Source organism: Rhinoderma darwinii, chromosome 11, assembly GCF_050947455.1.
Source record: "Rhinoderma darwinii isolate aRhiDar2 chromosome 11, aRhiDar2.hap1, whole genome shotgun sequence".
In the NCBI taxonomy this organism is placed as follows: domain Eukaryota; kingdom Metazoa; phylum Chordata; class Amphibia; order Anura; family Rhinodermatidae; genus Rhinoderma; species Rhinoderma darwinii.
The window spans coordinates 11961121-11969757 of record NC_134697.1 but is presented as its reverse complement, the minus strand read 5'-3'; the positions used below and the strand labels follow the sequence as shown (position 1 = coordinate 11969757).

The window sequence follows — 8637 nt, the reverse complement described above, 5'->3', positions numbered from 1 at the left end:
TTGTGTAATTCTACCTTAAATGGGTTTTCGGGGACTGTAATATTGATGGTCTGCAAGGGGAGTAAACATGATCCTCCCCTTACGTAAAAATTTTTTTACGGTATCTCGCAGAGATGCCCTGGCGGAGTACCTGGGCAAAAGGGGTGGCAATTTCAAGTTCAAGTATCGCAGGTATGCATCACGACTTCTGCGGTCTGGTCAGTGACTACTTTGTGGTATGGACATAGCTGGAATATGGCAGACACATAGCTGGGATTTCCTTCACTCGGGGCAAAGGGTTCAGTTCTCTGCCCTAGCTCTGTATCTAAATACCCTTCTTAAGGCGGAATGGCTTGTTGGCGCCCCCTAGCACCTAAAACATGGGTCCACGGCTCCCTAGCTACACCCCTGCTACATAGAAGCCACTAGTTGGAGCATTGTTTTGGCCTGTAACCTCTTATCTCTCTTGGTTGGGTAAGGCAGCTGTATTGTAGATGGTTGTGTACATATCCCTTCCTTGACTCGGCACCGACTTCATGCGCTTGTAGATTTCTTATGTGATTTGATGGCCCAGATCTGCAACTTCCTGTGTATGATGGGAGGAGAAATGAGAGCTTAACCCCAAGGACAAGATACCACCAGGAGCAGACACATCTGTACCCCACATCCTGCAGGTAAGACGCACAAACTCTTCATTTACAACAGTTTTCTCCTCCTTCGTTGTCGACTGTAAAAACGTTTTGCTAAATTTTTTTCTTAATAATCATTGAAAAATTCTAAAAGTAAACAGCGTAAAAGGAAAAGAAACCAAAAATTATTTTACATCTGACGTAAATGCATATACATGGTAGAATAAATATAATACCGGCTGCCGCAAGTTATTTCAAGTATGTTAATTTCTTGGATTATTTAGCCTTGAGAAAAGAAGTGAACGGGGTTTACACAGGATCAGAAGAGTTGTGCTGGTCAAAAAATGCGCATTAAGGGGATCATCAAAAATAAGCAGATAGATTAGGAGTAGAAAGTAATACAAAAGTATTATTTTACAGAAAAAGTAGTGAAGGTGTAGTGAAAAAATAATCACCAGTAAGTGGTATAGACTCAGCTCAGCAAAAGTGCTAAATAGAAAATTAAAAAAGAACAAAAACAATAAATAAATACAAAAATCTAAAAAACGAAATATAAAAATAAATAAAATCAAATCATTAAAAATAAAATAAAAAAATATATATCTATCTATCGATATATATATATATATATATATAAAATAAAAATATGGAAAAATTACAAGAATAAAAAAAGAAAAAATATAGAATAAAAGAACAAAAAGAAAAACAAAATATTTCAAAGTAGACAGCTAAGGAGGAGTCATTTGTTTGTTTGTTTTTTTGTCTAATCCGTGTTTCTAAAAAATATAAAAAAATGGATGGACTCTAAAAACTTTATATTAGACAAATGTGATTTTGTTATTTTTTATCACTAGTTGTAGTATTACTAAAATATTTTATGATTTGGTTATTTTTATTCATGACTTTATTAGTGTTTAATTTTTAATTTATTTTATGATTTTATTATTTAGCGAGTAGAAATAAATCCCATTGTACAATCTATTTTCAGTTTAATTAAAGAAAAAAAAATTAAGCTGTTTTGTACTTGGATCAGAAGTATTTCGGATTAAATAGACCGCACAAACTACAGTATATGTAAAATTAAATATGGTATAATTATACCGTTTGTTTTACTCCCAGTGCGGCTAAGGGGTTGTTGGTGGTCGTGTGAACTTTTTCCTTTGTAAGCTGTGTGGAATCTAAGGATTTGTGTATTGTTTGAAAAATAAAGAAAAAAAATTATAATAATAAAGAAATAAAATTATAAAATTATAAAAAAAATGTTTTTACAGAGTTTAAGGAACATTTACCCCTGAAATTAAAAAAAAAATCACCAGGAATTATGTTGTTGAGTTTTCCTCTCGTCATCTTATATAATTGATATTAAGGATTTCTCACTGCAGAGAAAAACGGGCCCAACAGAGAACCAGAAAACTTTATGAAGTACCCAAAATTATGACTTTGTCATAATAGGGTACTTCCCCAACAAGGTCCATGGGATCCATCCACCATTAGACAACCCCACCTGACGATGAAAGTATGTGATGTATGAGTTTATGATGGAGAGTGGGCCCAAGGTACCCCCAACCTAACACTTTTTCAAGGGGGTTGTCACTCAGTTTACGTAGACCCATAAATGGCAGATCTGTCTCCTTATGATGTATTCCCTCGCTAGCAGGGGTAGATTTGAAATTTAGGAGTCTGGGAAAGTTGGGGGTCGTAGCTTTAATGGTGGCCATTTTCTGTTGTAACTTTTGGGGTTTAGTGAGAGAAAAAACCGATCCATCTCAGAAACGCCTGAATAGAAAATGACTTACAGACCAGGTCTTATATCTACACGGGATATTTTCTTCTACGTGGAAATTCCCCTTTAAAACACATTTTTCAAAAAAGAATTAAAAAAAATTCCAGCTGACTAAACATCACTATAATTTATAGTAATTCAACTAGGCAAAGACTTTTCTAGAACATAAAAATTATAATTTCTAATAACATCAAGAAACATGGTCAATGTTACCTAAGCCTGATATCAAAAAGTCAACGGGGCATTTTGTCCGATGTGTTTTTGATGTGAAACCTCTTATTGATTGAAGACAACAAAATGGGGGCTTCCCTATGTAAAGATGTAGCAGAGCTGAATTCGTTTTTCATTATTTTATGTGCCAGGATAAGAAAACCCAGTAGGTTTACCTGCAGTCCTACACATATCCGATGACTGTGATACCACCATGGTGCCAAATGACCTATTCACCACTGCTACATAAATAAACTCACTTCTCTACAGTTACGATGCAAATTTCTTTTGTACTACTCCCGGTTAAAAATGTGGTCGTCATGCACTCATTTTAGGGGACCACAATCTGACTTCTATCGAGAAGTGCATGTAAACAAGTGCATGCGACCCCCACTCCCAGCATCCTCACGCTCAAGGACTACATTATAGGTATTAGGAGACATGACTGTAGTTTACGAATATTTATTCCAGGAACTTTTTAAGCAATTAGAATTTTTTTTCTCTGTACAATACAATTTCAATTGAATAATTAGAATGGAATTTGACTAAATATAAAATAATAATAATAATAACAACAACAACGAAAAATAAACTGGACATTAAAATTAATATATAATGTCCATTAATGGCAAATAAAAATAAAATAAAAATATTATTACAATTAATATTTTTCATCGGGAAATGACGAGAATATATAAATGGCAAACTAGATGTGCTCTAAGCTCGTAACATGGTTTCAGATGGTTGGTTTTGGAGGCCTGTACTGAAGAGGTGAACCGGTACATAGGAACATGAAGCACGCAGGATTGGACTAGGCCTGATACCTGAGGGTCCTCCGGTGGGCTCAGTCTCACATAATAATGGGTCAGAGAGGTCCAGCAGACGACAACCCGATTTGGAGGTGACTTTGGAGCCAATCACCTGCCACTAGGGTCTATTTCTTATGAAATGGTTCGCAAATAACCTATTAGATCTTATTGATGATACGTCCTGTGTGTACAATGATAACAAAGGTTATGATACAATTATAAGTGGTCGTTCACATGTTTTGTATAGATGGAGGGTGGCCCTCAGGATCATCTTCTCTGGTGGACCCAAGGAACGTCGGTCACGAAGAACCCCAGTCCGACACTGTCCATACATAGGGTTGTCCAGCCGGTATCCACCGGTGCTGGTAAAAGTTCTTAACCGGCAATAATAATGTGAAAAACTTTAAAGAGTGACTGCACTTTCATCAAACTTTTGAATCGTCATAGAGACATATCAGAGGTTTAGATTGGTGGGTGTCCGGATGCTGGAACCCCCATGGTCGCTGAAACGAAGGTGCAGAAGCGTTAAGCGGAACACCCTGCATCTTCGGCTGTAATCGGCGCTCTCTGCTAAGTTGAAGACGGATTGCATAGAATGTCTATGTGAGCCGTCTTCAGGCTGACGAGGAGCGCCGATCACAGCCGAAGATGCAGGGTGCTCCGCTTAGCGCTTCTGCACCTTCGTTTCAGCGACGGTATGGGTCTCAGAACTCGGACCCCAACCGATCCAAACTTCTGAAAAGTCTCTATGACATATCAAGCATTTGATGAAATGCAGTTACTCATTAAGTAACTGCAGGCAACGTTATAAAATTAAAAGGATTACACACCTTTTAAATCCCCCTGCCACTACAGCACCATTATTCACGTGACTGCTGCAGCAAATCGAGACCTGTGATTGGCTTCAGCAGTTACGTGAACGAGGCATGTGACATAATTGCTGCAGAATCGGTGGGGAACAAAGCGGCAAGGGGATTTAAAATGTGAGTAATTTTTATTTTAGAATTTTTTTTTCTTTTTAAGTCCAGTCTGAGGCCTAGTCATGGGTCTGGAGTCACAGGGGGCACTGTGTGCGGCATTATCTACAGGGGGCACTGTGTGCGGCATTATCTACAGGGGGCATTGTTTGGGACACTATCTGCAGGGGGCACTGTGTGGGGCACTATCTACATGGGATACTGTGGGTGGCACCATTATTTGTATGGGGCACAGCCTATGGCACTATATTCAGGGGGCACAGCATGTGATGCTCTTTTTATGGGGCCAGTTAGGATAGAGCATAGAGAAGAGCTTGTCTGTGATGCGATAGTAAGATGTATATGAGCTAATGCGAGTAGCTATCTATATGCTTGGGCTGTCTAAAACCACATTGAGCTAAAATTCGATAAGCCCCACCGACATTGGTGTAGGGGCTTTAGCGGAGCAGCGAAACATGTCGGGGGGCTTCTCGAATGCTCTATCTATATGCTCTATCCTAACTTGCTAGTACTATACCGTCACCGAGCCTTAGCAAGGAGGACTGCTGCTGTTTCACTACCTTGTATTTTTAACTCTATATGTGGTTCGTTTCTTTGTTAAAACTAATATAGATAACTTTTTAGAATTTAGAGTAGTGATACATGTTAGTTGGGAAAAAAACGGGCTTTATTTGCCTCTGGCATTTTCTGTAAATTGAAACTATATGCTTGCCCGCCAACTAATAGGGTCCTTCAGTGTGTTATGATTGTATTCAGGGGTACAGTGTGTGTGTGTGTGTGTGTGTGTGTGTGTGTGGGGAGGGGGTGCAATTAGCCTAATTTGCTTAGGACACCAAAATACCTTGTCCCGGCCCTGAATGCAGGTGATGAAGTTAAAGTAAGATGTTAGCAATTATGGCTAATAATAGGGAGGATTATCTTCCGGACAATGCTGCATGCGTCGAGTAACGAGTCGGGACGCACCCGCGTTACAGATAGTACGGGGCCAGGCATGAATGCACCCTATTATGCTGCCTGGCCCCTGTCAATCAATGTAACAAGGGAGGGAGGTTGAACTCGGGAGCGATGTAAGAGCATTTAGGTGCAACGGAGACCCCCCCTTGTTGCACCCAAATCTCATTAGCATAAAGCTAATAGAACTAATTTCTACACTCTAGAAACAGGTTCGTCCCCTGTACAATACCCTGTTACTAGTTTAATATGGACATTCTGTTGACAGACTGACTCCCTTTAACCTGTCCGGTGAAGGGGGCACTTTATTTTCTGTTCGGAGGATGCCGATTTCAAAGTAAAACAGATTTCCGTTTGTTGATGAAAGCACAAAAAATAACAATATCGCCTGTGACTGTAAATTTCTTCCACTTTGTGACACTTTTGTCATGTTACCTATTCTTTCTTCTTTTTGTTTTTCATAATTTTGTGTTATTCTGACCTTTGGGTGATTTGCACCAGGTCTGTACTTGACATTTACTCTTTCATGGTCTCTAGATCAGAATTAGATAGTGTTAAAAATACTGATGACATCACTAAAAAACCAAACATTTTTTTACAATACATTTTTATTTCCACTATTTTGACCTTGTTTGATCCAAGGGTGGGCTACCATTGAAGTTGTGGACTATTATGTGTTATGGGACCAATAGAAATAGGGGATCTCAGCACAGGTCGGCCTCATCCCTCCATCATGGGACGGAGCAGAGACGGCATTTGAAATATGTGAGCATCATACTATCAAATAGTCAGGGCACCTTAGACTCTTCTTCTATCGCCCAACTTACCCCACCATGTACATTTAATGAGCACGTTGAACAGGGGAGGGGGTTTTGGTAATATGTACAACCCTATGGAGGAATAGGGAATATTCACTGTATATTTATTAATTGGCCTCATCGATCACTAGAATGGGGGGTCCTGAAATTCAAACCCCTCCTTACAGCACGGCCGCAGTGAGGAGACATTATGCTGCCGGACAACACCTGCTCAGATCACCCACAGATTTAGTTTTCACTGGAAGCAGAATATTTGAAAAGAACAAAATGATGATCAGCAATAATTACCATATATATAAACAAAAACTTCAGTGCTTCCTGTTGGCGAATCTGCGTTCATAAAAGATCTAAATATATAATAAATACGTCTTATCTCATGAGGTTCTTACCCACAGAAGCCACTCGTGACTGAGCTTGACCTCAAAAACACTGAGCCTGGGACGATATCTCTCCATCGTCTCTAGTACAGGTCTCCTACCTACATCCAAAGTGTTCTGTGATGCCATAGTTCTTGTCCATTGGGGCAGTATTATAGTAGTTATAATCTTGTATATAGGTGCAGTATTATAGTAGTTATATTCTTGTATATAGGAGCCAGTATAATAGTAGGTATATTCTTGTATATAGGGGGCAGTATTATAGTAGTTATATTCTTGTATATAGGGGGCAGTATTATAGTAGTTATATTCTTGTATATAGGAGCAGTATTATAGTAGTTATATTCTTGTATATAGGGGGCAGTATTATAGTAGTTATATTCTTGTATATAGAGGGCAGTATTATAGTAGTTATTTTCTTGTATATAGGGGCAGTATTATAGTAGTTATATTCTTGTATATAGGGGGCAGTATTATAGTAGATATATTCTTGTATATAGGGGGCAGTATTATAGTAGTTATATTCTTGTATATAGGAGCAGTATTATAGTAGTTATATTCTTGTATACAGGGGCAGTATTATAGTAGTTATATTCTTGTATACAGGGGGCAGTATTATAGTAGTTATATTCTTGTATATAGGGAGCAGTATTATAGTAGTTATATTCTTGTATATAGGGGGCAGTATTATAGTAGTTCTAGTCTTGTATATAGGGGCAGTATTATAGTAGTTATACTCTTGTATATAGGGGGCAGTATTATAGTAGTTATATTCTTGTATATAAGAGCATTATTATAGTAGTTATATTCTTGTATATAGGAGCAGTATTATAGTAGTTATATTCTTGTATATAGGAGCAGTATTATAGTAGTTATATTCTTGTATATAGGGGCAGTATTATAGTAGTTATATTCTTGTATATAGGAGCAGTATTATAGTAGTTATATTCTTGTATATAGGAGCAGTATTATAGTAGATATATTCTTGTATATAGGGGTAGTATTATAGTAGTTATATTCTTGTATATAGGAGCAGTATTATAGTAGTTATATTCTTGTATATAGGAGCAGTATTATAGTAGTTATATTCTTGTATATAGGAGCAGTATTATAGTAGATATATTCTTGTATATAGGGGCAGTATTATAGTAGTTATATTCTTGTATATAGGGGCAGTATTATAGTAGTTATATTCTTGTATATAGGAGCAGTATTATAGTAGTTATATTCTTGTATATAGGAGCAGTATTATAGTAGTTATATTCTTGTATATAGGAGCAGTATTATAGTAGTTATATTCTTGTATATAGGGAGGCAGTATTATAGTAGTTATATTCTTGTATATAGGGGGCAGTATTATAGTAGTTATATTCTTGTATATAGGAGCAGTATTATAGTAGTTATATTTTTGTATATAGGGGGCAGTATTATAGTAGTTATATTCTTGTATATAGGGGCAGTATTAGGGTATGTTCACACGAAGGCGTCCGTTACGGCTGAAATTACGGGGATGTTTCAGCCTGAAAACAACCCCGTAATTTCAGCCGTAACGGCATGTGCAGGCGCTTGAACGCCGCGTCCATTACGGGCATAATTGCTGCTGCTATTCATTGGAGTCAATGAATAACGGCTCCAATTACGGCCAAAGAAGTGACAGGTCACTTCTTTGACGCGGGCGTCTATTTACGCGCCGTCTTTTGACAGCGGCGCGTAAATTACGCCTCGTGTGAACAGACAAACGTCTGCCCATTGCTTTCAATGGGCAGATGTTTGTCAGCGCTATTGAGGCGCTATTTTCAGACGTAATTCGGGGCAAAAACGCCCGAATTACGTCCGTAAATAGGCCGTGTGAACATACCCTTATAGTAGTTCTATTCTTGTCCATAGGAGAGGATAGACGTGTGCTTGTGAGCTTCCTGTTAGGACTATGCATGGCTTCTGACCCAGGTGGAGGGGAGGGGTCCTGGGCTGATGATCCTGGGAAAGCCCAAGATTTGGTAACGTGGCATGAGCGACCCCTAAAAGTCAACATTTTTCGAGCAAACGTTTTGCGCGGTTTGCATATTTTCTACACCAGACAACTGGCGTTGAATGATTTATAAAT

General features: G+C 38.2%; 1 protein-coding gene across 1 annotated transcript in view; it reads left to right on the top strand.

Annotated features, from left to right (window-relative positions):
* Window positions 1-580: 580 nt before the first annotated feature.
* The window catches only part of LOC142663595 (T-cell surface glycoprotein CD4-like), a 28705-nt gene continuing 20648 nt past the window's right edge, over window positions 581-8637 (top strand). The window contains exon 1 of the mRNA XM_075842342.1: window positions 581-653. The gene's annotated coding sequence lies outside the window, so the exon portion shown is untranslated. The remainder of the gene's footprint in view (window positions 654-8637) is intronic.